General features: G+C 43.8%; 1 protein-coding gene across 6 annotated transcripts in view; it reads left to right on the plus strand.

Moving 5' to 3' along the window:
* The first annotated feature begins 519 nt into the window (after positions 1 to 519).
* MICAL3 (microtubule associated monooxygenase, calponin and LIM domain containing 3) overlaps positions 520 to 27,847 on the plus strand; it is a 248,532-nt gene continuing 221,204 nt past the window's right edge. For 5 of the 6 annotated variants that reach the window (XM_075122273.1, XM_048828101.2, XM_075122274.1 and 2 more), the window contains exon 1: positions 11,101 to 11,341. The gene's annotated coding sequence lies outside the window, so the exon portion shown is untranslated. Of the gene's footprint in view, positions 825 to 10,050; positions 10,093 to 11,100; positions 11,342 to 27,847 lie in introns of those variants that run through there. The other variant, XM_075122272.1, reaches the window with a different exon arrangement.

Below are 27,847 nucleotides of genomic sequence, written 5' to 3' on the forward strand. Positions count from 1 at the left end.
ACCCAAAGCTGCATCCCATCCTTCCTGCTAACACCTCTTCAGATACTTGTAAGCTTGTGTTGCTGCTCAGATATTTTCCAAAGCAAGGTTTCTCTGATGTCAGATGGCAGCATTGTTTCCCAAAGGAAATGACAGGCTCTCTCAGGGATATGTCAGGTTTGTCAGACCACAGAAACAGGACTTACAGGGATATGCTGGAGCCTGCAATTCAAACAAAAAAAATTGACAGGTTTCAGAGGAACAGCCGTGTTAGTCTGTATTCGCAAAAAGAAAAGGAGTACTTGTGGCACCTTAGAGACTAACCAATTTATTTGAGCATGAGCTTTCGTGAGCCACAGCTCACTTGAGTAACTAAAGAAAAAAAAAGCATTTATAGAAAAATAAAAGTATTTATAATGTACAGATTGTACATGGGGGATGTTTTGAGGATGCTTCAGAAGAGGAGTCTACAGTATTTTCTGTCCTGCCGTTACCTCTGTGTTACCATACCACAAGAGACCACATCTCTGTTGCCAGGACAACAATGACGAATGGCATCCAGGACATCATCACACCGTCTCTGCAAGACCGAGCTGAGATGCTCTGGGAAGAGCTTATACAAGGAGATGAGCACCCCAGGTTCCAGTTGCTTTTAATGATCCTGTGCCCCCTGCGATAGAACAAACGGATTGTGCAGTTTCCAAAGATGAGCCTGTGCAGAATCGGAGTTTGAGCAGAGGAGTGGGGAGAGGGCCTTCATTTGGAGATGAGAGGCTATTGAACTGTGAGCACTGTACCTGTCAGGGAGGAATTTAAGAAGGAGGCATCTATTACAGTCCTGCTGTGTGAGTATTGGTCCAGATTGCATTTTACAGAGTCAAAGGAAAAAGGGGTTTATTGTCTGTTATTAATTGTAAGATTCTGGGTTTTCTTCTTTTTCAGGGGAAACAATTTCCTTTGTTACCTAGCTCTTTTAATTTGCTTCACATAAAATCCACAAGGCATTATTACCAGGTTTACATTCCTAACTACTGAATCCTGCGGGATCCACACACCAGTACCAGGGTTCATACTTCCTACATCTGAGATATGCACACAAGCATATCAGTGCTGGGATTTGCACTCGGAGCTGCAAGATCCAAACAGCAGTGCATTTGTGCCAGCATTTATACTGCCAGCCAATGAGTGCAGTAGAATCCAAAAACTGGAGTATTTGGATTCATGCTTCCAGCCTCTGTTATATAAATGTATTTGTTTGAGTCCCTTGAAATCAAAGAACTTATGCAACAAATACACCAGCTGTTGACTGGAATAAAGCAGAAAGGATTGCCATTGGTCCGCAGTAGCATGATCATAGAATCATAGAAATGTAGGGCTAGAGGAGACCTCAAGAGGTCATCAAATATCCAGCCCCCTATGCTGAGCCAAGACCAAGTAAACTTAGACTGTCCCTGACAGGATGATCATCATTGACAGGTTCATCCAACCTGTTCTTAAAAGCCTCCAGTTACAGGGATTTCTTTGGAAGTCTATTCCATTGCTTAACTGTCCTTATAGTTAAAAAGATTTTCGTTAATATCTAACCTAAATTTCCCTTGCTGCAAATTAAGCCAATTACTTCTTGTCCTACCTTCATGGGCATGGGAAAAAATTGATCACTGTCCTCTTTATACCAGCCCTCAGTATATTTAAAGATTGTTATCAGGTCCCACCTTAGTCTTCTTTTCTCAGACTAAACCAGTGGTTCTCAAACTTTTGAACTGGTGACCCCTTTCACACAGCAAGACTCTGAGTGCGAACCCCTTATAAATTAAAAACACATTTTTTATATTTATAGGATTATAAATGCTGGAGGCAAAGTGTGGTTTGAGGGTGGAGGCTGACAGCTCGCGACCCCACACATAATAACTTCATGACCCCCTGAGGAGTCACGACCCCTAGTTTGAGAACCCCTGGACTAAACATTCCCAGTTTTTTATACCTCTCCTCATAGGTCAAATGTTTTCTGAACATTTTATCATTTCTGTTGCTCTCCTCTGGACTCTATCTGATTTGTCCACATCTTTCCTAAAATGGGGCTCCCAGAACTCTACTCAGTACTCCAGCTGAGGCCTCACCAGTGCGGAGCAGAGCCAGACAATTACCTCCCATGTCTTACTTACAACGCTCCTGTTAATTTGCAATCCACTACAACCCTCGATCCTTTTCTGCAGTACTACCATCTAGACGGTTATTCTCCATTGTGAATAATTTATTTGATTTTTCCTTCCTAAGGGCTTGTTTTCATGGATAACACTACAACAGTGCAGCTCCACAAGAACTTCTCCCATCGGCGTAGTTAATCCACCTCCATGAGAGGCAGTAGCTATGTCGGTGGGAGAAGCTCTCCCATCGACATAGCGCTGTGTACATGGAGGGTTAAGTCAGTATAACTATGTTGCTCAGGGGTGTGAATTTTTCACATCCCTTAGCTTGGGCAGTGGGTGAACCATGGGCTCGGGGAGGCTAGCCCCCAGCATGGCGCACCTTTTCCACCTGAGGCCCTACCACTCCTGTCCCCACTCCCCTGCTGAAGCCCAGAGCCCTTCCCACCCCCCGCCCTGGGCCACCCAAGTGCCTCCAGTCCCGGAGCGCTAGGCGGGTGGTATGTCGTCCCCCCCCAGCACCCTAACCCCATCATCAGGGGCCTGGTTCCCCAACCCTGGAGCCCCCAGCCCTGGACCGCTGGGCGGTGCAGCTCCAGTGCCAGGCCCCTGGCCCAGCACTGGGCGGCCCAAGCCCCAGCAGGCTCCCCGAAAGAGAGGAGCCACCTGCCTGGGCTGGGGCCAAGGGGGAAAGGGAGGCAGGAGGGGGCCTGGGGGTGGAGCCACACGGGGCTGTTTGTGGAGGCACAGCCTTATCCAGCCTATTATACCCGCGGCCCATGCCCCTTAGTGATATAGTTGTACTGATACAGATCTGTAGGGTAGACCTGGCCTAAGTGAAGTACTTTGCCCTTGTCTTTATTGAATTTCATCTTGTTGATTTCAGACCAATTTTCCAATTCGTCAAGGTTAATTTGAATTCTAATCCTGTCCTCCAAAGTGCTTGCAACCCTTTCCAGTTTGGTGTCATCTGCAAATTTGATAAGCGTATTCCCCACTCCATTATCCAAGTCATTAATGAAAATATTGAATAGTAGCATACCGCAGAACTGACCCCTGTGAAGCCCCCAGTAGATACCCTCTCCCAGTTTGACAGCAAATGATTGTTAATTACTCAAAGAGGCAGGGAAGACATATCCATTGTGGATAAAATTTAGAGATCTGTAAAGTTCCCTGTTGTATAGAACAGCATCTTATTTTATTTTTTTTTCCTGTAAAATTAATAGAATCTAGCATTCTGCAAGAAGGACACAACGCTTCATTTAAAAAGGAAAAGAAACCAAAGGGAGTTAGTTCACTGTGATGGTCTTGGAATCCCTATCATGCTGTAGTCTGCTTGGATGAGAGCAAAAGGGTTCCTCCCCCCCACTCAATTTGGCATTTGTTCTGTTCCTTGGCCAGATGGCAGCAGTGGGGCATCTGTAGCTGTAATCTCATTAGAACTGTAGTTGTGCTGTGCTGCTGGCAGGGATTTAGGGTGACAGAAGAGTCTCAAAGCATGCTTGGATATCACAGCTGAAGGACAATAGAATGCATTCGCACAAAAAAGGGTTGAAAGTATCACAGCCTATACAGATCAGATTATTTGGAAAAATACAGGTTCCAATCCACCAGGAAAGCCAGATACTAACCCATCTACCCAATCCAGCCACAAAGGGGAAATTTATGCACATAGCTTCTGTTAATGCTAATGGGAGTCACATGTGTAAATTCCCCACACAATGAGGGACAGAATACACCCCCTCGCTGTGCAAATTGCATAAAGATGTGTCTGTGTGAATGTTGGCATGTGGGTATTGGTCTACTACAGTAGAATAATAGAAAACAGAAATGAATTATTTGTTCATTTGCCCATCCCACGGGAACCAGAGCAAGACGATTCCTTACACTATATACTGTTTTGTCTATTTGTCAAGCAATGGAGCTTCCACCACTTCCTTTGAGAGATTATGCCTGCGAAACAGACCTCACCCTCAGGAAATTTTTCTGAGTCTGCTGAAAGTTCTTTTTACTCATATGTGTCCCCTTCCTTGTAACTACAATCCCTAGGAACATCCTAAACAGTTCCTCTCCCTTCTTGGGCTTCTACATCTTTCAAATATTTGTAGGTGGTTATGTCTCACTGTGGTAGCAGAGATTATTCATATCTGTGTACACAATGCTAACAGTAGTTCCAATCCTTCAATGGACTCTGCATGGGTAGACCCTCTGCACCCACACAGAACCCAGTACTGAAGTCAGTGAAGCAGCTCTGCATGAGCCCAGGGAGTCACCTCTTTGCAGGATCAGTACTTACAGGTCGAGCACTAAAGACATGTGTAGGAAGAAATGGTCTCAGTCCCAAAGAGTTTATAATCTAAAATGCTTTGCAGATATCCTGGCTTGTGGGGGAAGAAGACATAAGGTGGCTAAACACAATTCTTTAATGAAAAACACTTTGCAGATGAATCCACAAATCAATTAGAAACAGCAAACATACCCACAGCACTTGAACCCCCATACAAAACAACATAGATGATATTTTTATGTGACTGGCCCTAAATTCCCAGGATCAACTAATCCCCTCAATATAAATCAACCTTGTCTATTTTCTAGGTCTTTTTTATTGCTCCCTCTCTAACTAGGGTGAACCCTGGATGGAACACAGGTGGAGCTTTTCCTCTAGTTGTGTCACTTGTCAAGCCCAATAAAAGGACAAAGCAGACTACATCCCCAGCTCTAGGGATCTTAATAGCCTAACTATACTGTTAAAGCAGTGAGGTCCTCACTAGCTGCTCTCAACAAGGCTACAGAGCCCTTTCCTAAAGAGAAATCCACCATGGGTAAGTAAGAGTTTGAAGAAAAGTTTCCGGCTTATTTAAGAATCTAGACCATTGCTGATTATTTTCAGACAGTCATTACCAGTAGTAGGGGTTTAAAACCTGTCATATATCCAGTTAAAGAAAGAGGTAAAAGCTGTTGCACCACACACGCTTAGACTTTGCAGGCTCTAATGTCAAACTTTGTACAACCTTATTAGATAACAGAGTCCAAAACTCTAGATGACTTACTGACCTTTGGTTACTTCCTCCCTAGAGTTTTCCAAGACATAACTGTTCAGTTACATTAATCTTTGCTTCTAAACCAGTCTTTCTAATTCTATTGGGGAGAAGAGGTTAATGTTTCTAATTTCTATGTATTCTATGTACTAACTGCCTCTTATGGTGTTGATGCTATTTTTGCTGTTAGTGAAGTAGCGCTTCATCACCTGGACACGATTCACTCTTCTTGTATATTTATTTTGATTTGTTAAAAGCACCTATCCCATGGCTTTGGCCACTCTTGCAATAATAAAAGTATACCAGAGTATCCAAATCAGACATAAAAAGCCATGAACTATCAAGTCAAACCATCTGGACTATTCTGCCTCTCCCCTAGTATTCTGGACAGGAAAGAATATTTTGCCTTCCCCCAGCCATTGTTTTTGTTGGCCACTCCAGTTTTTGTTGTGAACTGTTCTAGTTACAGTCTCCCTTGCTCCTCATAACTTTCTGCAACAGCAATGTGAAATTGGCATGTTTCTTATCAGTTTCTCAACGGCCTGCAATCCTGAGTAGCAGCAGTGAAACTACTGCATATCTTGTTCCTGGCTGCTGCTGCTGCTGCTTGGGAAAGCTACAAGCTCTGTCTCCATGTAGACTCAAGAAGAGTGCCTCTCATTAGTTTATTTGGAAGTTTACTATTCTAGCCAGAAGGGTTAGGAAGATCATTTTTTAAAATTTTAAATTTTAGAGAAACTGATGGCCTGGCTTTTTCCTCCCCCAATTTACCTGAAAAGTTTTCTTCTTTTCTTTGGTGAGTGGATATGCAGATTTTTTTCAAACCTTGACACCAAATTAATTTCAAATAACTTGATAGTGGTGCTTTTTTAATAGAGCATTACTAGCAATTTATTTGCTACTCTGCTTCAGCCCCGTACTCTCAACATTGTTTCAGATCTGTAGTTTCTTTAGTGTGTGAGGGTGGTGGTGGTGGTGTTTTGAGGGGGGGAATGGAAGCAGGGATTAAATAGCATAATTTATAAAGATTATAGCTATTAAAATGATTAGGTAATGAATCGTGTGCTTGATCAATGAAGATGCCAAATAGTTGGTGCCTTCAGCCTCATATTTCATGGGAGACTCAAGCATCATTGCATAGGAGTTCAGGTTGTGCCTATCAAATCATTTAGCATATTAGAAAGACAAGATGGGTGAGGTAATATATTTTGTTGGACCAACTTCTGTTGGTGAGAGAGACAAACTTTCAAGCTACACAGAGCTCTTCCGTGATTGGTTTCACCCACATAGTTATTGAGGCATTTAGTGCGCTGCGTGAGGTACACCACTTCTTGTGATCAGGGGTGTTGGAACAATTTGTATAGTGGGGTGCTGAGAGCCATTGAACCAAACTGTAAACTGTGTCTCTAACAGAAATCACTTTAAGCCTGGGGGTGCTAGAGCACTCTCCACACCCCTAGTTCTAGCATTTATGGTGGTGGTAGGCATGCGTAGAAGCCATAGATCTTAAAAGGTGTATTGTGGATGGGAGGGTGTTGATCACCGTAGCAGTGGAGGTATGTCTGCAGGTTTTGCATCTGTACTTTTGGCAGGGTCTGGTGCTGCTTTGAGTTGGTGTGTCCTGGTCTGTGAGGTGCTTGCTTCTGATAATCAGCTTGGAGAGGTTGGCAGGTTGTATGAAGGCCAAAAAAAGAGGCTCTGGGAAGATTTCTTTCAGAATGGGGTCCCCATCGAGTATGGGTTGAAGTTGTTTGATGATCCCCCGTATGGGTTCCATGGTGGGGTGGCAGGTGGGAGTGTGGTCAGGAGTTTTATTTCTGTATTAATGCAGGCTCTCTCAGGGTATTTGGGTGGCCTGTTCCATGATATGATCTACTTCTCTGGTGGGGTGTCCTTGTTCAGTGAAGGCGATTTTGAGTGTGGTAAAGTGTATATCTTGGACTTCCTCCTCAGAGCATATTCTGTGGTATCTGAGTGCCTGACTGTAGAAAATATTTTTCTTGATGTGTTTGGGGTGCTTACTGGATCTATGAAGGAAAGTGTGGTAATCCATGGGTTTCCTGTATATAGTTGTTCACATGATTCTACTGTTGAAGCTGATCTTAGTGTCCAGGAACTTGATGCTGGTGTGGGAGTGTTCCAGAGCGAGTTTAATGGACATGTAGTGGTTGTTGAAGTGGTGGAAATCTATGAGGCAGTTTGTCATCTGTCCAGAAGATGAAAATATCTTTGATATATCTCAGGTATATAATTGGTTTTGTGGTGCATTTCCCTCTTCTGGTCTTCAAACAGCCCTACAACCTTCCAAGCTGAGCATCAGAAGCAAGCTCCCCACAGGCCAAGAGACACCAACTCAGAGTGGCACCAGAACCTGCTAGAACAACAGATGCACAAACAGTAGACATATCTCTACTGCTACTATGATTAACACCTCTCACAACACACCTTTCAAGATACATGGGCCCTATACATGCCTATCACAAATGTGGTGTACCTCATCCAGTGCACTAAATGCCCCAATAACAACTATCTGGGTGAAACCAGACAATCTCTATGCTCTGGAATGAACTCTCACAGGAAAGTGATAAAAGACAAAATCATGATATCACCTGTGGGCGAACACTTTTCACAAAGAGGGCAGATATAGAGTGATCAATCAGTTCTCATTCTCAAAGGAAACCTGCACATTTTCAAAAGACGAGCCTGGGAGCTTAAATTCATAACTCTGTTTGACATCAAAAATCACGGTCTTAATAAAGACACTGAATTTATGGTTCATTACAACAATCTATAAACCACTAGCCCCCTTTTTGTCCCATGTTAACAGGCTGCTTCACCTCAAATGATCCCTTAGAATATATGCTAACTACTGATGTTAAACAGTCTGTTCCACCTTGTATTTAGCTGTGGCACTCTTAGTACCTTTCCTAGACCTGAAGAAGAGCTCTGGGGAACTCGAAAGTGTCTCTCTCTCACCAACAGATGTTGGTCCAATAAAAGATATTACCTCACCCACTTTGTTTCTCTAATATCTTGGGACCAAAGTGGCTACATCAACTCTGCATACATTTAGCATTTTGTTAGCTCGCTTGGTTATCTCTTGAACTGGACAAAACTTTGATGAGCACGGTCGTTAACAGGCTGCAGCTGGCATAGAAGACAGCAGCTACAGGAGTTTGTTGCTAGATTTGATCACATCATCCTTCAGCTTCACTGGTGTACTGGTTAGAAGTCATCAGGTCTCATAGTGGTTGCAGGGTACTGTTGATTTGTATGCATAATACTTTTATTACAACAAAATAACTGTTTATAAAGTGCCTCCTCATCAAGGCACTCGGGGTTCTGTATGACATTCATAAAATAAGGCAATACACACCATTAAGTACATCCCAGTTAATTAAGACCTCCTACAGGGCACCAATGTAAATTCAGTGGCACTTAAAAATGAGCATTGCCTAAAGGAGATGACAATTCTGCTTAATGGGGGACATAGTCAAGTGATATAATGGTGCTTTGGTGTTGTGTGTCAGTCTCATGCTGTCTTTGCTCTAATAGCACCTTCCAATTCCTCTATAGTTTATACATACAGAAAATGCATAAAACCCTCCAGCACTACCTGTTCCATGCTCTTTGTATGGCAGCTAGATATGTTAAGCCACCCTGATGGGTATCTCACATCTTCCACTGGAGTTAACACAAGGCAGGAAATCTATTCTGTTCTTATCACGTTGCCCATCACCTGCTCCATGTGCTTGTTTTGTAAAACTGGGTTCTTCATTATTAAAATAGGGCCTAGAGTCTCTTCTCTCTTACCTTGGTGTAAATCAGAAATCAGTTCACTGGAGTCAATGGCGTTACCCTGGTATGAAAAGAGAATCAGCCCCATAATATATTCTGTTAATAATTTCCTCTTTTTGAGTAGGAATAGGCATTATATGGTTCATCTTACTGAAGATTTTATTGAAGAAAACACTATTTAAAAACCTCACCACTTAAAAAGGCAAGAAACAAAAACCAATTGAGTGAGACCAAATACAAGAATAAAGGAGAAAAGAGGTAGGTGGTTTGTCCAAGGTTACTGAGAACTCCTAAAATCTAAGCACCGAAAATCTTCATTGAAGTAAATAACTGAGCTTCACTGATAATGTCTGCACTGTAGGAATATTCACATGGCACTGACTAAATTTCCATAGTTCTGTCCTAGCATGCTCTGGGATTCTTAGTGGGTTACAGCTTTTCTTCTGTTTTCCAAAAGCTTGGTCAAGAACTTGGAAGGGATGTTGTCAGGACATTACAAGGGGGAAAGGTAGTAAATATGGGGCCACAAGTGATCATAGTAAAACCACATTTCTAAAAGGTTTAGGTTTATAAAAGTAGGGAGAGACTGAAATGTGTACCATGTGGGAGTGAGTTCCGCGATCTAGGCAATAAAAGCCATCCCAGGTGCAAGTCTGCTATGATAAAGGGTGAACTAAAACAGCACAGTAAAAGCTATGAATAAATCCAGGGTGTTCTGTAAGGGAATAAAAGGAGTGTTTGAATTTTGGGTGCCACTTTTGGTGGAAAGGCTAAATCATGAAACCTAAAATACCCCATTGAGGCTAAGGCTCTTCTTACACTTTCTTAAATAATTGGAATGTATAATTACCCTGCCCTTCCAGTAATGATGTTAACTCCCTTGACTGGAGCAGTTAGGCAAAAGTCAGGGTAGTGCAAGTTGTTTCCATTAGGTGAAATTGAGGCTGGAGTGAGGTATTTCTCTGATGCAATCCTGTTGCTCTGAACACAATAGGAATGAAATAGCAGAAGATATTCTTTATTCACAGTTCCAAGCCTCTTTTCATCCAGCACTCCTTCCTAAAAGCTGTTTCTCTTCCCTTTTTCTCAAGGTCCCACTATAAGTGCTTCTTCAGCTGCTGGCGGGGAGGAAGGTAAGGGTGTGGGTCTTCCTTGTTGCATTCGCTGTCTGCTTCTATAGTATTTCTGCTCTTTCTGCCTTGGCAACAAGTCCAGGAAAACCCCTCAGACCATATATTTCACCTCCTTATACGTGGCCTGTGTTTTGGGCAGTGGCTTCTGATAGCTGAAACAATCTCTATTCCATGAAGGAGATTAATTGTTTTTTATATTTATCCTTACTGGAGGGTGGTGGTTATGCCCACCAGTTTCAATGAGCTTTCACCTAACCTCCACCGTAATAATATTTACAATTCGGGGGGACTGTTTTTCATATCCCAAGGGCTTGGGCTTTACAAAAATGTGGGAACCTTCCCAGTAGGCTTAGGCTGCAGGTAAGATTATCTCCTTTTTACAGAGGGAAGAACTGAAATAAACTTTGTGACTTGCCCAAAGCCACAGGTCAGTGACAGCCGGGTGTGGGACGGAGGCATTCCTGGCTGCTGCTCCTATGCCTGACGCCCTCCCTCAGCTTAGGTGCTGCTTGTTTGGTTACTGCCCTCGCGCCCCGCAGAGAGCGGTGTGTGCTAGAGGTTTTGTGTGAAGGGTTCAAGGCTCTTGGCTCTGTCACCCAGGGGTGGAGAACAGCCCTGAGCTCTCTGGTGAAGGGGGGGGAGGGGATGTCACCCCAAGCCTTTAAAAGTTGCACCCTGCGCTAGCGGGCTGCCCCGTGCCGCTGACAGTCCCGGTGACGTTTCCAGACACCCGGACTCCTGTCACCTGTATCTACTCTAACTCCACGGGCCTGCCCCACAAGGCGCACTGGCACTTTAAATCTCTACCGCATTGGCCTGCTGCAAGGGTTTGATCCGGCTTCCTTCTGTCCTATTGGTCAGCCGAGCTCTCACCCTCCCGCCGGTCTCCACATCGCAGCCAATCGCTGCCAGGGAGATTTATAACCGACTTCGGAGCGCACCATTATTCCTTCCCAGAGGGGTGGCGAGAGCGGGTAGCTTTTGACACCCCCCCCCACCTTCGCTTCTCATGGGCCTGGCAGCCGGAGGAGCCGATGTCCACCCCACCCCCGCTCCCGCCTTGGGCAGAGTAACCCGGGTGGCTGCCTCTAGGGCGGAGAGGAGGAGCTGCCCAGGGGCCAGCCGCCGCCGCCGCCGCTCCACGGGACCGGAGCGCAGAGCCCGCCCTCGGGGAGGAGAAGCGGGGCCGGGAGATGGACCCGCCGCACATGGCTTAGCGCCGGGAGCCCGGGCGCAGGAGCGGCGTGAGGCAAGTGGGGCAGCTCCCCGGGGACCCCGGGCACGGGGGATCGGCTGCTCCCGGGGGCCGCGAGCCGGGCTGGCACCTCCCGCTTCCCCCCCTGCCCCCGAGCCGGGCTGGTGCCCCCGCTTCCTTCCCCCCGCTGCCCCCGGGGGCCGCGGTCCGGGCGGGCTGGGAAGCGGCGCCTGCTGGCCGGAGCGTGCCGCTGAGGGCGGGCGGGCGGGCAGGTGGGGTCTCCCTGGCCCGGCGCAGGGTCGGAGAAGGCGGCTGGAGGCTCGCCCCGGGGGCGACGGCGACAGCGCTGCCCGCAGCCCGGCTCCGCGCTCCCGCAGTGCGTTGGCACGCGCCTGGCTGCGGAGCGGGCACCGGCCGCAGGGGCGCGTTGGCGGCCGGCGCACGGCTCCGCTGAGGGCGGCAGTGCCGCAGCAGCCCCCGCCCCTGGAGAAGGCGGCTCCGCGGTGCGGGACCGGGCAGGAAAACCGGGACCTGCCTTGCCCCAGTGCCGTGGGGGATCCGTCATCGCCTGCTCCCAGCGCCGACGGGCTGACGCGGATCTGAGCCCCCTCCCCTCCCCTCTCCTCTCCCTGCCAGCTTCAGGGACGTGTGTGCCTGTAGGGGGTCTGGGGGAAAAAAAACAACCCTTAATGGGGAATAGCTCAACCCGGCGGGCAGGCCACTGAGAGAATAGCCTGCGGGGAGGAGAAAATGCACTCCCAGTTCATCCCTGCAGAAGCTCTCCGGGCCCAGGTCGTGCTCTGAGTGTGGGCAGCCTGTCCAGCTTGTGTCAGAAATCTGGAACGAAAGAACTGCTGACATTGGCCTGTGGTCAGGGGTTGTACTTAACACTGGCGCCTTCACCTGGTGAGTCGGCTCAAACTGTAGGGACGGGAGGATGAGGCCATAATGTTTTAATGGTCAGGAGGCGCTTGCTTGGAGCCCTTCCAATAGATGTGGTGGGGGACCTTCTTGACTTGCAAGCTTGTGCAGATTTGTTCAATACTATCCCACTTGCCTGATCTCCTTGTCATGTGAATTTGGGAGGGAAGGAGGGAAATGCTGAAGGAGATCATGATTATGTTTGCCCTTACATGGGTACAAATTTGGTGGTTACAGGTTAACTCTGGAGGAGTTGGGGAGGAAACACTACTTTGCTCTGCCAATTCATTATGGGAGAAATCTCTGAAGAGCATTGTTTTGTTAGTGGACCAAGGTCTTCCAGTGGCATGCAGTATACCCCCTTAGGACTATCCAAATGTCCTGTTGGACAGGCATAATATATTATAGGGTACTTCCAAGATTAACAGATGGGTAGGTTGACCTTTTGGGGTGCGTGTGTGGATTCTCAGGTAGATGCCTCCTTCTCTGGCATACTCCACCCTCTTAACACCTTTATTACTAATGCAGGTTTATTATAGTGATTGCATTCTCATCTACAGCAAACAAGTGTTTCGGTAGTGTCTGTTACGCTGTTATAGAGTTGTTTCAGGTTATAAAACCCAGTTTCTAATATTATATTTTCTCTGGTTAGGAGTTTGAAATTTGTGGCACAGGATACTAGTTGCAATATTGTTTTTTAACAAATAAATGTCTGAAAATTTACTTCTGCACATGCAGTTTTTTCCATAACGATAAGGTATATTAATGTATCCCCCTTTTCAAAGCCACAGAATGAAACTATCTCTTATTTCATCCAGACCCCCATTTAATGTTAGTACTATGGATTGACAGTGCCTTGTACTTGCCCAAAGGGAACACAGGTATTACGAGAGGGAGCTCTTGTAGTCTCTTCTGCTAGCTTGGTCTATCACTTTAAGAAGCATCATTTACTTTGGTAACACACAAAGTAAATTAAATATCTGGCTGAAAATCTTGTTCTTCAATTGTAGACTTCACTGTGTTTAGACTTCTACAATTTCCCACTTATAAAAACAGCTGAGAGAACATTATGCAAAACTTAGATATGCAGAAGTTTGGAAATTCTCAGCTAAGGTTGTCAATGAATATTAATTCTTAGTTTGCTTAGTAATTGAAAAGGGAACTTAAAAAGGAACACTCAAGTTAAAAATTGTACTGTATATTCAAACAGCTTTTTTGTGTGTTGCAAGAACACTTTACATTATTAAAATTGAAAGAAATTTAAAAATCCAATTTATTTTTCACTACTGATGCTGTTAATTTATGTCAGCATTTCTCTCCGCTTAAAGAACGAAAATCAGTGAAGCCAGTTTCATTGTTTATTGTCACTAACACCTTCCAGTGTTGTGCTTGGATTGCAAATCCTGCAAAGGCACATGTATGTGTTAAAAATAACTTTCCATGGGAACTAATTTTTTTTAGATCATGGGAGTATTTCTGTTGGCCTTATGTTTTGTAAAAATTTGCACAAAAGCTACACTTGGAGTCAAATTGGAGTTGACCGTGTCCCTTTAATTTAGCCCCCAAAAAATCCACTACCCATTCATCCTCCGCTCCCAAGTGAAGATTTCACACTCGTCAGAAACTGGACACTGAAAAAATATATTAAGCTTGCATTTTCAGAATTGTAGCTTTCTAAAGCACTTATCTTCAAGAAACAGATGAACTCAAACCTATTTAATAATTATGTTAATTGGTTCTCTAGAATACTATAGTTGAAATACACAAATAGACTTGTAGTTGATTCTAAAATCTTTGTTCATTTTTACAATTGAATAAAAAAGTTAAAGAACAGATGCCAAATTGCCCTATTTCAAGTAGTTACATTACCCAAGTAACCAATGATATATGTGAAATATAACTCGGTTCATAATTTGGAATTCAAATACATTAAAACTTGACTCTGAATTACAATAAATTTGAATACAATAAATTACAGATCCTGTTCATAACTAACCCCTATGTTTGTTGTCTTTGTGAGCAGTATGTAATTGTATATATTTGGTGCAAACCTAGGCACAGAGGGGTGAGGTCAGGATGACATTTAATCCTAAACTTCCCTGCCTCATGTGGGTTTCAAACATTCCTTTTAGTGTGCTTGTCTTAATCTTTTTCTCCCTAAACTCTCAGGAGAGTTTTATAAACATGTATGACTGGAGAAATTTTAGTTATTATGCAAGTCCCTTTTGATGAAGATTAGAAAATTACTTGTGTTGTGAGAAGGTTTGAGTTGTTGTAAAACAAATGGTAATGCAGAGCAGATGTTGGACTTTCTGTTTAGAGAATTTCCTATCTGTTGTGACAGATATGGCCAGAGAACAGTTGTGTTGAGTGTTGCTGACTTCTTGCAGGATTTCAAAATATTTTTCTAGCATGTTGTGATAATCATACACACTAATTTACCTAATCAAGTTGTGGTGTTACTGTCTTACTTGTCTATGCTTCTGCTGTCCTGTAAATATTCCTTCAGTGCAGTAGCTAGGGCTCTCTCTCTAGCTGTATCTAGACCCATATTAATAGTGGGACTAGATCCCAACTTCGTGGGTGGTTAGGAAAGCCTTGCATAACATTTTGATAGTTATAGGGTGTTATTTACTGGGTGTGTGTAACTGACCAGCAGTGCACCTCCTGTGCACTGGTATCAGCAGTGGCAGCTGTGACATAGACCGGGCTGAGGCATTTTGATCACCATGTCATCTAACCCTGATAATTGGATTTGGAAGCAAAAAGAAACTGAGCAGCAATCTTCCTTTTCTTCCCGAAAATCTTGGCATTATCGCCATCTGAAAGTATTAGGTAGGATTATGGGGACCAGCCCTAATAGGTACATGAAATTAAAGCTCTAGCTTTCCTTAGAAAGTACTTTCTTAATAGTACTGGTATTCAGATGGTTCAAAGTGGAATATTTCATTGAGAAAAGAAGGATGTTGGCTGATGGATTTCACACCTTTGGTGCTCTACTTTGCATTCTGCATGCTCCAGTCAGCAAAACAGCTGAATTAAGTAGAAAAAGCTAGAAACTTAATTTCATTTCCATGGGAGAGGGTGAAAGAAGCAGTGGAAATTGTGGGAAAATCTCATCCGCATCATCCCTGTCACTCAAGCCCATAACCTGGTCATTGTCTTCGACTCGACCCTTTCTCTAGAGCCTCGTATCCAGGCTGTGCCTGAATCTTGCCAATTTTTTCTTCATAACATCTCTAAGATATGGCCTTTCCTATCCATCCACACAGCTAAAACTCTCGTCTAGGCTGCCATCATCTGTCGTCTCGATTACTGTAACATCCCTCTCGCTACCCTTGGCTAATCCCATCTTGCCCCGCTCAGGCCCATTCAAAATGCTGCTGTAAAAATAATTATCCTAGCTCCTGGCTTTGACCATGTCAGTATCACCTCCTCTCTTTGCATCCCTCCACTGGTTCCCCTTCTCTGTTACATCAGACATAAGCTAGTGGTCTTAAGTTTGCAGACGATACAAAATTACTCAAGATAGTTAAGACCAAAGCTGACTATGAAGAGTTACAAAGGAATTCCACTGAACTGGGTGACTGGTAAACAAAATGGCAGATGAAAGTCGATGTTGATAAGTGTGAAATAATGCACATTGGAAAACATAATCACAACTGTACCTACAAAATGATGGGGCTTAAATTAGCTGTTTCCACTCAGGAAAGAGATCTTGGAGTCATGTGGACAGTTCTCTGAAAACATCCACTCAATGTGCAATGGCAGTCAAAAAAGCTAACAATGTTAGGAATCATTAGGGAACATAAGAATGGCCATACTGGGTCAGACCAAAGGTCCATCTAGCCCAGTATCCTGTCTTCCGACAGTGGCCAATGCCAGGTGCCCCAGGGGGAATGAACAGGTAATCATCAAGTGATCCATCCCCTGTTGCCCATTCCCAGATTCTGGCAAACAGAGGTTAGGGACGCCATTGATGGACCTATTCTCCATGAATTTATCTAGTTCTTTTTTGAACCCTGTTGTAGCCTTGGCCTTCACAACATCCTCTGGCAAAGAGTTCCACAGGTTGACTGTGCTTTGTGTGAAGAAATACTTCCTTTTTGTTTGTTTTAAACCTGCTGCCTATTAATTTCATTTGGTGCCCCCTAGTTCTTGTGTTATGAGAAGGAATAAATAATACTTCCTTGTTTACTTTTTCCATACCAGTCATGATTTTATAGACCTCTATCATATCCCCCCTTTGGGACTTTTCAGCTTGGAAAAGACGCCTGTTTTATTAATCTCTCCTCAGATGGAGGCCATTCCACACCCCTAATCATTTTCGTAAAGGGATAGATAAGACAGAAAATATCATAATGCCACTATTTAAATCCATGGGACACCCATCCCTTGGATACTATATGCAGTTCTGGTCTCCCCATCTCAAAAAAGATATATTAGAATTGGTAAAAGTACAGAGAAAGACAACAAAAATGATTTAGAGATGTGGAACAGTTTCCCTATGAGGACAGATTTAAAAGACTGGAAATGTTCAACTTAGAAAAGAGATGACTAAGGGGGATATGATAGAGTGGAGAAAGTGATTAAGGAGAAAGTGGATATGATCGTGGAAAGGGGATATTCTAGTGTGGTGTGGAGAAAGTGATTAAGAAAGTGTTATTTATCTCTTATAATACAAGAACTAGGGATCACCCAATGAAATTAATAGGCAGCAGGCTTAATACAAAAGGAAGTACTTTTTCATACAATATACAGTCAACTGGTGGAACTTATTGCCATAGGATGCTGTGAAGGGCAAAAGTATAATTGCATTCAAAAAAGAATTAGATAAGTTCATGGATGATAGGTCCATGAATGGTTGTTAGCCAAGATGGCCAGAGATGCAACCTCATGCTCTGGATGTTCCTAGGCAGTCCTAATTTGTGGGGGGGGTGGGTGGAGGGTGAAAAACCTGGATTTGTGCTGGAAATGGCCCACCTGTTGATCACTTTAGATAAGCTATTAGCAGCAGGACAGTGGGGTGGGAGGAGGTATTGTTTCATATTCTCTGTGTGTATATAAAGTCTGCTGCAGTTTCCACGGTATACATCTGATGAAGTGAGCTGTAGCTCACGAAAGCTCATGCTCAAATAAATTGGTTAGTCTCTAAGGTGCCACAAGTACTCCTTTTCTTTTTACTTAGGGTGGGTAATAGAAGAAACCCTACAGTATTTTGAGTTTCCCCTCCCATAACTTTCTAAATTACAAATTACTTAAGCATATAGACAGGTTTCAGAGTAGCAGCCGTGTTAGTCTGTATTCGCAAAAGAAAAGGAGTACTTGTGGCACCTTAGCGACTAAGTGAGCTGTAGCTCACAAAAGCTTATGCTCAAATAAACTTGTTAGTCTCTAAGGTGCCACAAGTACTCCTTTTCTTTAAGCGTATAGTTATTTTCCTTTTTTTGCATGTAAGTTGTCCACAATAGACTTTGGGGCGGGGGGATCTCCCTCTGAAGCATGAACATAAAAATGCTCATGCTCTGTCTATCACCACGTCTAACTGTTCAGCTCTAGATGTCAGGTAGGTAAAAATGCCAGTGGCCACCTGATTCCTATCTTCAGTAGTACCTCCACTTTTTGTATCCTCAGTGGAGCTTTGCTAGCTATAATGGAATGACTGGAGACTATAAAACAGTTTAGTGTGGACAAGGTCTGTATGTGTGAGGTTCTGCACTTGTGTAGTCACTGAGAAATCTCTTCTCCTTTTGAAGCCATCTGAAAATGGATAGTGTAAATCCTGGCATGCTTCTATGAGGTACCTGCTGCTTGTATACAGTAGTGAATTTTCCCATCCCTTTCATCTTGTCAGTGAACTAGGAAAAAAGCCTCAAAGCTGTGATAATCAATTGGTCAAATTCTAATCAATTTAAAAACTGACTCTAATGAAAGAGGTGTAAGTTTTGGGTGTAGAGCAGCCTGTCCTCCTCATATCAGGGATCTGCTCTGGCTGTTGCAGCCTATGGTCTTGTGACTGCAGGGGGGGAAGCAGAGGAGGTGAGAATTCTCATCTCTTCAGTTTGCTGAGGTGGAGATCTTCATGGGATGGATTGCTGTTCAGTGAGTGATGGAGACAGGTGTTTGTCTAGGACTTTTGCTTTTCACAGCCAAGTGGCAGAATGTTTTCACTGATTTCCCTCCCCCCCCCCGAAAGTTTTTCTCTCGTAGCAAAACAGACAGAGATGGTGGAAGTGGGGAGGTTATTCAAATCTATTTTATTAAAACTTGTGCTAGATTTGCTGTCACTTCCTGTCCTCTGACCTAGAGCAATAAGGGAAAAGGGAAGGGTAAGTGGAGTTTCCAGAAGCATGGAGTGCTGGAATCTTGCCACTTACTGAGCAAGGGAAGGCCAGTTGGCCTCCCTATAGAAACTTCTTCAAATATGTGTATTTTATTGCTCATAAAATGAGTCTAACGACACTACGTGGAATGTGAGCGGGGAGTGGCCAGGCAGAACAGGGCTGCTGGTGTCACTGGGGCATGTAGGGAATGACTTTCAGTGATACCTGGCCTGATGCCTGACAGGACCTCCTTTCTCCAGCAGCATGGCTTTCACCAGGTCTCTTACCTTATGTGTGTAAAAATGCAGGACAGCCTACAAAGTTGCAGGGTGCTATCACAAGTGCCTAGAGGCCCCAGCCAGGATCAGAGCCCTATTTTGCTAGGTGCTGTACAAACGTACAATAAGAACGGCCTTACTGGGTCAGACCAAAGGTCCATCTAGCCCAGTGTCTGTCTTCCAACAGTGGCCAATGCCAGGTGCCCCAAAGGGAATGAACAGAACAGGTAATCATCAGGTGATCCATTCCCTGTCACCTATTCCCAGTTTCTGGCAACCAGGTTAGGGACACCATCCGTGTCCATCTTGGGTAATAGCCATTGATGGACCTATCCTCCATGAATTTATCTAGTTAATTTTTGAATCCTGTTGTAGTCTTGGCCTTCACATCATCATCTGGCAAAGAGTTCCACAGGTTGACTGTGCATTGTGTGAAGAAATATTTCCTTTTTGTTTGTTTTAAACTTGCTGCCTATTAATTTCATTTGGTGGCCCCTAGTTCTTGTGTTGAGAAGGAGTAAATAACCCTTCCTTATTTACTTTTTCCACACCAGTCATGATTTTATAGATCTCAATCATATCCCCCTTAGGTGTCTCTTTTCCAAGCTGAAAAGTCCCAGTTTTATTAATCTCTCCTCAGATGGAAGCCGTTCCAGACCCCTAACAATTTCTGTTGCCCTTTTCTGAATCTTTTCCAAATCAATATATCTTTTCTGAGATATGGCAACCATATCTGCACGCAGTATTCAAGATGTGGGCATACCATAGATTTATATAGAGGCAGTATGCTATTTTCCGTCTTATTATCTATCCCTTTCTTAATGATTCTGTGGCAGGGTGCTGCAGGGGAAGCCCTAATTGGCTTGAGCCCCAGTCTGTGGAAATGGGTTGCACCTGGGTAGGGTGACCAGATGTCCCGTTTTTAAAGGGACAGTCCTGTTTTTTGGGACTTTTTCTTATATAGGTGCCTATTCTCCCTCCCCCATCCCGTTTTTTCACAGTTGCTATCTGGTCACCCTACACCTGGGCCAATAGCTAGGACTGGCCTGGAAACTGGCCACACCTGCCAGCCTCGTTAATGGGCTAAAAGCTTGGGAGGAAGTGAGTCACTGAGGGACATGGAGACCAGGAGGGGAGAGTAGGCTCAGAAGGAGCCAGGAGCCTGCTACCCTGTTGCCACTGTGGCCTGTGCTAGGCCAAACCTGTAAATAGTTGCAACTTGGTGGTGGGGACCAGACACAGGAATAAAGAGCACAGGTATTGCACCAGCTTGAAGTGGTCCTGACTCATTGGGAAGCAGGGCCAGGAGGCTGAACCTAGCAGGGAGAGCATCCTGTTACAGATTCCCAACATTGTATTTGCTTTTTTGACTGCTGTTTTCAGAGAACTATCTAGAATGACTCCAAGATCTCTTTCTTGAGTGGCAAGTCAATTTAGACCCCATCATTTTATATGTATAGTAGGGATTATGTTTTCCAGTGTGCATCACTTTGCATTTATCAACACTGAATTTCATCTGCCATTTGGTTGCTCAGTCACCCAGTTTTGAGAGATCCTTTTGTAGCTCTTGGCAGTCTGCCTGGGACTTAACTATCTTGAGCAATTTTGTATCATCTGCAGATTTTGCCACCTCACAGTTTATGCCTTTTCCTAGATCATTTATGAATATATTGAAAAGGACTGGGCCCGGTACAGACCCCTGGGGACACCACTCTACCTCTCTCCATTCTGAAAACTGACCATTTATTCCTGCCCTTTGTTTCCTATCTTTTAACCAGTTACCCATCCATGAGAGGATCTTCCCTCTTATACAAGGACGGCTTACTTTGCTTACGAGCCTTTGGTGAGGGACCTTGTCAAAGGCTTTCTGAAAATCTAAGTACAATATATCCCCTGGATCCCTCTTGTCCACATGCTTGTTGACTCCCTCAAAGAATTCTAGTAGATTGGTGAGGCATGATTTTCCTTTACAAAAACCATGTTGACTTTTCCCCAACAAATTATGTTCATCTGGGTGTCTGAGAATTTTGTTCTTTACTATTGTTTCAACCAGTGTGCCCAGTACTGAAGTCAGGCTATGGTCTGTAATTGCCGGGGTCTCCTCTGGAGCCCTTTTTAAAAATTGGCGTCCGATTAGCTATCCTCCAGTCATTTGGTACAGCAGCTGATTTAAATGATCTCCTTCTTTGAGAAAGTAACAGATTCTTTAGACAAAGGAAACGCAGTGGATCTAATTTACCTAGATTTTAGTAAGGCACTTGATACCATGCCACATGGGGAATTATTAGTTAAATTGGATAAGATGGGGATCAATAGGAAAATTGAAAGGTGGATAAAGAATTGGTTAAAGGGGAGACTACAACGGGTCCTACTGAAAGGTGGACTGTCAGGCTGGAGGGAGGTTACCAGTGGAGTTCCTCAAGGATCGGTTTTGGGACCAATCTTATTTAATCTTTTTATTACTGACCTTGGCACAAAAAGTGGGAGTGTGCTAATAAAGTTTGCGGATGATACAAAGCTGGGAGGTATTGCCAATTTAGAGAAGGACAGGGATACCCTACAGGAGGATCTGGATGACCTTGTAAACTGGAGTAATAGTAATAGGATGAAATTGAATAGCGAGAAATGTAAGGTCATGCATTTAGGGATTAATAACAAGAATTTTAGTTATAAGCTAGGGATGCATCAATTAGAAGTAACGGAGGAGGAAAAGGACCTTGGAGTATTGGTTGGTCATAGGATGACTATGAGCCGCCAATGTGATATGGCTGTGAAAAAAGCTAATGCGGTCTTGGGATGCATCAGGAGAGGTATTTCCAGTAGGGATAAGGACGTTTTAGTACTGTTATACAAGGAACTGGTGAGACCTCACCTGGAATACTGTGTGCAGTTTTGGTCTCCCATGTTTAAAAAGGATGAATTCAAACTGGAACAGGTACAGAGAAGGGCTACTAGGATGATCCGAGGAATGGAAACTTGTCTTATGAAAGGAGACTCGGGGAGCTTGGCTTGTTTAGCCTAACTAAAAGAAGGTTGAGGGGAGATATGATTGCTCTCTATAAATATATCAGAGGGATAAATACCAGAGAGGGAGAGGAATTATTTAAGTTCAGTACCAATGTGGACCACAAGAACAAATGGATATAAACTGGCCACTAGGAAATTTTAGACTAGAAATTAAACGAAGGTTTTTAGCCATTAGAGGAGTGAAGTTTTGGAATAGCCTTCCAAGGGAAGCAGTGGGGGCAAAAGATCTATCTGGCTTTAAGATTAAACTCGATAAGTTTATGGAGGAGATGGTATGATGGGATAACATGGTTTTGGTAATTAGATATTCATGGTAAATAGGCCCAATGGCCTGTGATGGGCTATTAGATGGGGTGAGATCCGAGTTACTACAGAAAATTCTTTCCTGGGTATCTGGCTGATCAATCTTGCCCATATGCTCAGGGTTTAGCTGATCGCCATATTTGGGGTTGGGAAGGAATTTTCCTCCAGGGCAGATTGGAAGAGGCCCTGGAGGTTTTTCGCCTTCCTCTATAGCATGGGGCACGGGTCACTTGCTGGAGGATTCTCTGCTCCTTGAAGTCTTTAAACTACGATTTGAGGACTTCAATAGCACAGATATAGGTGTGAGGTTTTTTTTGTAGGAGTGGTGGGTGAAATTCTGTGGCCTGCGTTGTGCAGGAGGTCAGACTAGATGATTATTTAGGTCAGAAGGGACCATTATGTCTATGAATCTATAAATGATAGGTTACAAACCACAGTTCTGCAATTTCACATTTGAGTTCCTTCAGAACTCTTGAATGAATACCATCTGGTCCTGGTGACTTATTACTGTTTAGTTTATCATTTTTTCCCAAAACGTCCTCTAATGACACCTCATTCTGGGACAGTTCCTCAGATTTGTCACCTAAAAAGAATGACTCAGGTTTAGGAATCTCCCTCACATCCTTAACCGTGAAGACCAATGCAAAGAATTCATTTAGTTTCACCACAATGGCCTTATCCTTGAGTGCTCCTTTAGCATCTCGATAATCCAGTGGCCCCACTGGTTGTTTAGCAGGCTTCCTGCTTCTGATGTATTTAAAATTTTTTTGCTAATACTTTGAGTCTTTTTGGCTAGCTGTTCTTCAAACTCTTTTGGTTCTCTTATTTTGTTTTTTAATTTGGGGTATACATTTAAGTTGAGCCTCGATTATGGTGACTTTAAAAAGTTTCTATGCAGTTTGCAGGGATTTGACTTTTGGCGCTGTACCTTTTAACTTCTATTTAACTAACCTCCTCATTTTTGTATAGTTCCCCTTTCTGAAATTAAATGCTACAGTGTTGGGCTGCTGTGGTGTTTTCCCCACCACTGGGATGTTAAATTTAATTGTATTATGGTCACTATTACCAAGCCGTCCATCTATATTCACCTGTTGGACCAGATGCTGTGCTCCACTTACGACTAAATCAAGAATTGCCTCCCAGCTTGTGGGTTCCAGGACTATCTGCTCCAGGAAGCAGTCATTTAAGGTGTCAAGAAACTTTATCTCTGCAACTGTCCCTGCTCTGAAGAGCTTAAAACAAAATAGAAAAGACAAAGGGTGGGAGAAAGCAGTTATCTCCCTTTTGCAGATCAGGGAAGCTCTGAGCAGCCCATGCTCCAAACTGGGAAGCGGAGGCTGTCATAGAGCCAAGAGGGCATGTTTTGCCTCTGACTTTTCGACAGCCTCTCTGGGAGGGTATCCCTTTAACTGTAAGACCCTAGACCTCCACTTTTTGCAAGGGGGAGCCCTGAAGCCCCAGTAGGTTTGCTATCTAATTGCTGGAAACCGGACCCCCAAGACTCTACTGCCTCCTCCTTCTCTTCCCCCGCATCCCCCCCCATTTGCTCACTGGATTGTTTAATGACAGAAAATCCAGAAAACCTGGATTTGTGCTGGAAATGGCCCAACTTGATGATCACTTTAGATAAGCTATTACCAGCAGGACAGTGGGGTGGGAGGAGGTATTGTTTCATATTCTCTGTGTGTATATAAAGTCTGCTGCAGTTTCCACGGTATGCATCCGATGAAGTGAGCTGTAGCTCACGAAAGCTCATGCTCAAATAAATTGGTTAGTCTCCAAGGTGCCACAAGTACTCCTTTTCTTTTTGTGGATTGTTTAAAGGAGCCTGCTTGCAGGTAGGAGGTGGTCCCCGGCTGAGATGCGGCTGGCACAGGTTAATGACCCGACGCCTCTCCCTGTCCTGCTGTAACCAGACTTTTGGTATCTCGTCAGTACATTTGACTGGAATTTCCTTTTAAAGAAAAAGAGAAGGAAAAAAAAAGGGGCACCTGGCAACCCTAAATCTTCCCTGGACACAGAAGCGAAAACCTATACTGTCCGGATAAAACCCGGACAGGTGGCAACCCTAAGTCCCTGTACCCTGAGACTTTGGCACTTGTTACTCACTATGGCTCTTCTAGACCCAGTCAGTCTAAAGTGAACTCACTCCTATTAGAGACTTTATCCCCTTGGGAAGAGATGTAACCAGCAGTTGTTTGCAGTGCAGAGTAACCTTTTCAAAATAAGATTGCTTTTGCTAGTCAACTGGAATTCAGTATTTAAGGTCCTTTGCTTAGAATGGAAAAGCAAAACTTGGATGAGGATCCATGTTGGCAGTAATAATATACCCCTCTGGTCCTGAGCCTCCAGGATCTCCGTTTCCCCCACTTTGGCCTTGTCAGCCCAGTTCTTATCCCCCTGTGTTTTCCAGTTGCAATCATGCTACTTCCACATGTTGTTCTTCCCTTAATTGACAGTTGTTAGAAGTTAATGTCCCATTGCTGGTCTTCCATTGTCTCCGAGGCAGTTCTGTTCATACGTAGTTTTTGGTAGTTCGTTCATACCAACTCAGACAAACCTACCATCTCACCCAGTTCCCCCCATCCAAAGAAAGGAATTAACCCTTCAGTCCTAGGAGGTCATCATGCAAACTGAGGGGGTAAATCACGCATATTTTTCATCAAAATAATCCAGAAATTTCCCTCATTGTCCACAGTGTCAGGGGCTGGAAAATCTCAGATTCAACCGGTAAAACAGAATATTCTTTGAAGATGAAGTCTTCCTGTGCAGTGCAAGAGCCTTCCTTTAAACTGTTCTCTTCTGGATTCCCAGGGCAACAGCAGTGACTACAACAGGAGAACTAATCAGGAAGTTTAATGGTTAAATGGGAGAGAGACACGAGTGTAGATTTGCTGTGTAATGTCCCAGAATAACTGCTTTCCTGATATGCTTTGCCTCTGGATGCAAAGTCTCTGGGTTTGTCATGGTACGAAGGTAACTCTTGTCTCTGGTCATTGTTCATATGATGATGAGCAAAACCTGGCTCCAATGAAGAACATTAAACCTGATTATTGCAGCTGCCACCCACAACTATGTGGCATTGCTTTCCCCAAGTCCTCCCCACCCCCTTTGTTGCCTTAGTCCTGTATAGTTCAATCATTACAGAAACTCTTGTTGTTTGTCTATTAAACTACATTTATTTTACCCTTTTCCCAAACTTTCAGTATGCTCTAAATTTTTGGTATTGAAAGCAGGGGTGAGGGAAGCTGGTGGATTGGACCCCAGGGGAGGAAGGCTTGGAAGGATGTTGGGGCTTTTGAGAAAAGAGAGGGGTGATGGTGACTCTGTTTGCGGGTGGGGTTGAATTTTTCATTTCTCACTAGCAAACCTTCACAATAATTTGCTGTCCCAGTGCTCTCTCCTTCACAATATCTGCCAGTGCGCCCAACAATAAGGCATAGTAACTTGATCTGATTTCAGAATTGAAAAGCTTGAGAAACTAACTTGAATTAATTTGGAACAAGATACAACAGGCGAGTGACAAAAATCAGAGGGGAGTTGGGACAGGGAGGAGGGGCAAAGATAATGAACATAAGCTTATACTGTTTAATAAGATCCCACTCTTAAACAGTGTAGTTCCAAATCAGTTGAGAGGTGCTGCTCATTTAGCCACCAGTAGTTGGCAGATTTCTTGTAGGTGTCACAGTAGAAGTGAATCTTAAAGAGGAAAAAGTGAAACTGACTAGAAACAAAGACTGAGGTTATACTGGTTTAGCTGTGCCAGCCATAACCCCATCACATAGTCTCATATTGCCTCCCCAAACAATAGCTATGTTAATGGAAGTGTTCTTTCATCGACATAGCTACGCCTACACTGAGGGTTAGGTCTGCATGAAAGACCCCCTAAGCTTATTCTTACCAGCTTAGGTTAAAAACTTCCTCAAGGTACAAACTTTGCCTTGTCCTTGAACCCTCTGCTGCCACCACCAAGTGTATTAAATAAAGAACAGGGAAAGAGCCCACTTGAAGATGTCTTCCCACCCAAAAAAATATCCCCCCAATCTAGCTAGATTGCTTACTAACTTTTTATAGGAGTTCTGAAGAGCATTCCTGCTCTGGTCCTGGCAAAAGCATCACACAGACAGACCTTTTGTTGTCGCCCCCCGCCCCAGCTTTGAAAGTATTTTGTCTCCTCATTGGTCATTTTGGTCAGGTGCCAGCGAGGTTATCTTAGCTTCTTAACCCTTTACAGGTGAAAGGGTTTTGCCTCTGCCAGGAGGGATTTCATAGTTCTGTATACAGAATCGTGGTTATATTTTATTTTATTTTATATTTTATTTATTATATATTTATATATAGTCCCTTTACATTTATGACGGGATAATTTCTGTGTCTCTTTGTAATGTGCTTTGAGATCCTCCAATGAAGGGCCATGCAAGTGCCAAGTACTATGTCCCTGGCTTTTGCCTTACTCCAGCAAAATGTTTAGGTTGTGAGAACAAGGTCGTGTCTGTGAGAAGAACTCATTGTGTGTAGCAGTCTCTTCCGTGAAGAGGAGTGTTTGGCAGGCATTTGCTTTTTATTAGCTGATAACATTCAAGTGCTACAGAAAACTGTTTCTTTCCTCTCTCTTCCAAGGAAACTCTTAACAGCAGTGAGGGAAAGAACCCTAGGTAGCTCAGTTGATTCAGGGTTCAGGCAAGCCTGTTTATTTTTAGGGGATGAAGCACCAATGTGACCACTTACAGGTTGTTGGGAAATGTACACTAGTGGGTGACAGTAACTTACTAGATTGCTGTTCAGTTCCAGTACCTTGACACTGAAATGTTTTCCTCCCCTTGATCAGCCTGTATAAATCATTGTGGTTTGATTCAAAGGTGACATTGTTTGTTTGGATTGGTGGTGTGGATTTGGGGTAAAACAGTTCCTCTTCCCTACTTCCAGACTAAAATTAGTGCTGAGCACATGGGGCTAAAGCTAGAGATTCAGGTGGTGGGCTGAGGTTGCCAAATGGGCTCTTGAGTATGTAATTTCCATTTAACCTCATTCATTCTTTGACTCATTGTTTACTCTCCCTTTTTCTGGAGGAGGGGAAGGTAAGATCTTTCTGGGTTTCTCTACTTATTTTCCACTTTATTATTTTCTCCTTCCTCACAACCCAAAGGCCAGGTGTCACTGTGCCCTTCCTTCTGATCAAGCATCAATAGATAAAAGGTGCTCCCCCCAAATTGAGGATTCAAATCTGTGCTCAGTTTTAGGGGCATGAGGGTCTAGCTCCCAGCCGCTCTTATGGGTTTGTGTCTGCTCTGAGCACTGCAGAGAACACACGGAATGCAGCGCACAAAAGGGAAAATCCTGTTCAGCCAAATGCAGAAGAATTATACATTGCCTGTTATACTCCTGGCAGACTGAGACCCTGGGTGAGTGATGCACTTGCAATGTATTGTTCTGAGGGCGGAGGGAAATCCATTAAACAGTTATGCGATTACAGAGAATTATGGTAAATGTATAATAATACTGGTTAATATGGAGCCTGCATATCACACAAACTGGCACTGGTGCTAGATTTGGAACTTGGCACTGTACCAAGAGAGGTAAACCCTGCAGAATAACAGGGATTTTTGGAGATTTAGGGATTGGTTGGAAAGGAGGAAGTATAACAAATATGGGGCTGCTTGACCTTGCATGTCCTTCTTGGCTAAATCACCCGTATATATAATTGGTAC

The sequence above is a fragment of the Caretta caretta genome, chromosome 1 (genome assembly GCF_965140235.1).
Source record: "Caretta caretta isolate rCarCar2 chromosome 1, rCarCar1.hap1, whole genome shotgun sequence".
NCBI lineage: Eukaryota > Metazoa > Chordata > Testudines > Cheloniidae > Caretta > Caretta caretta.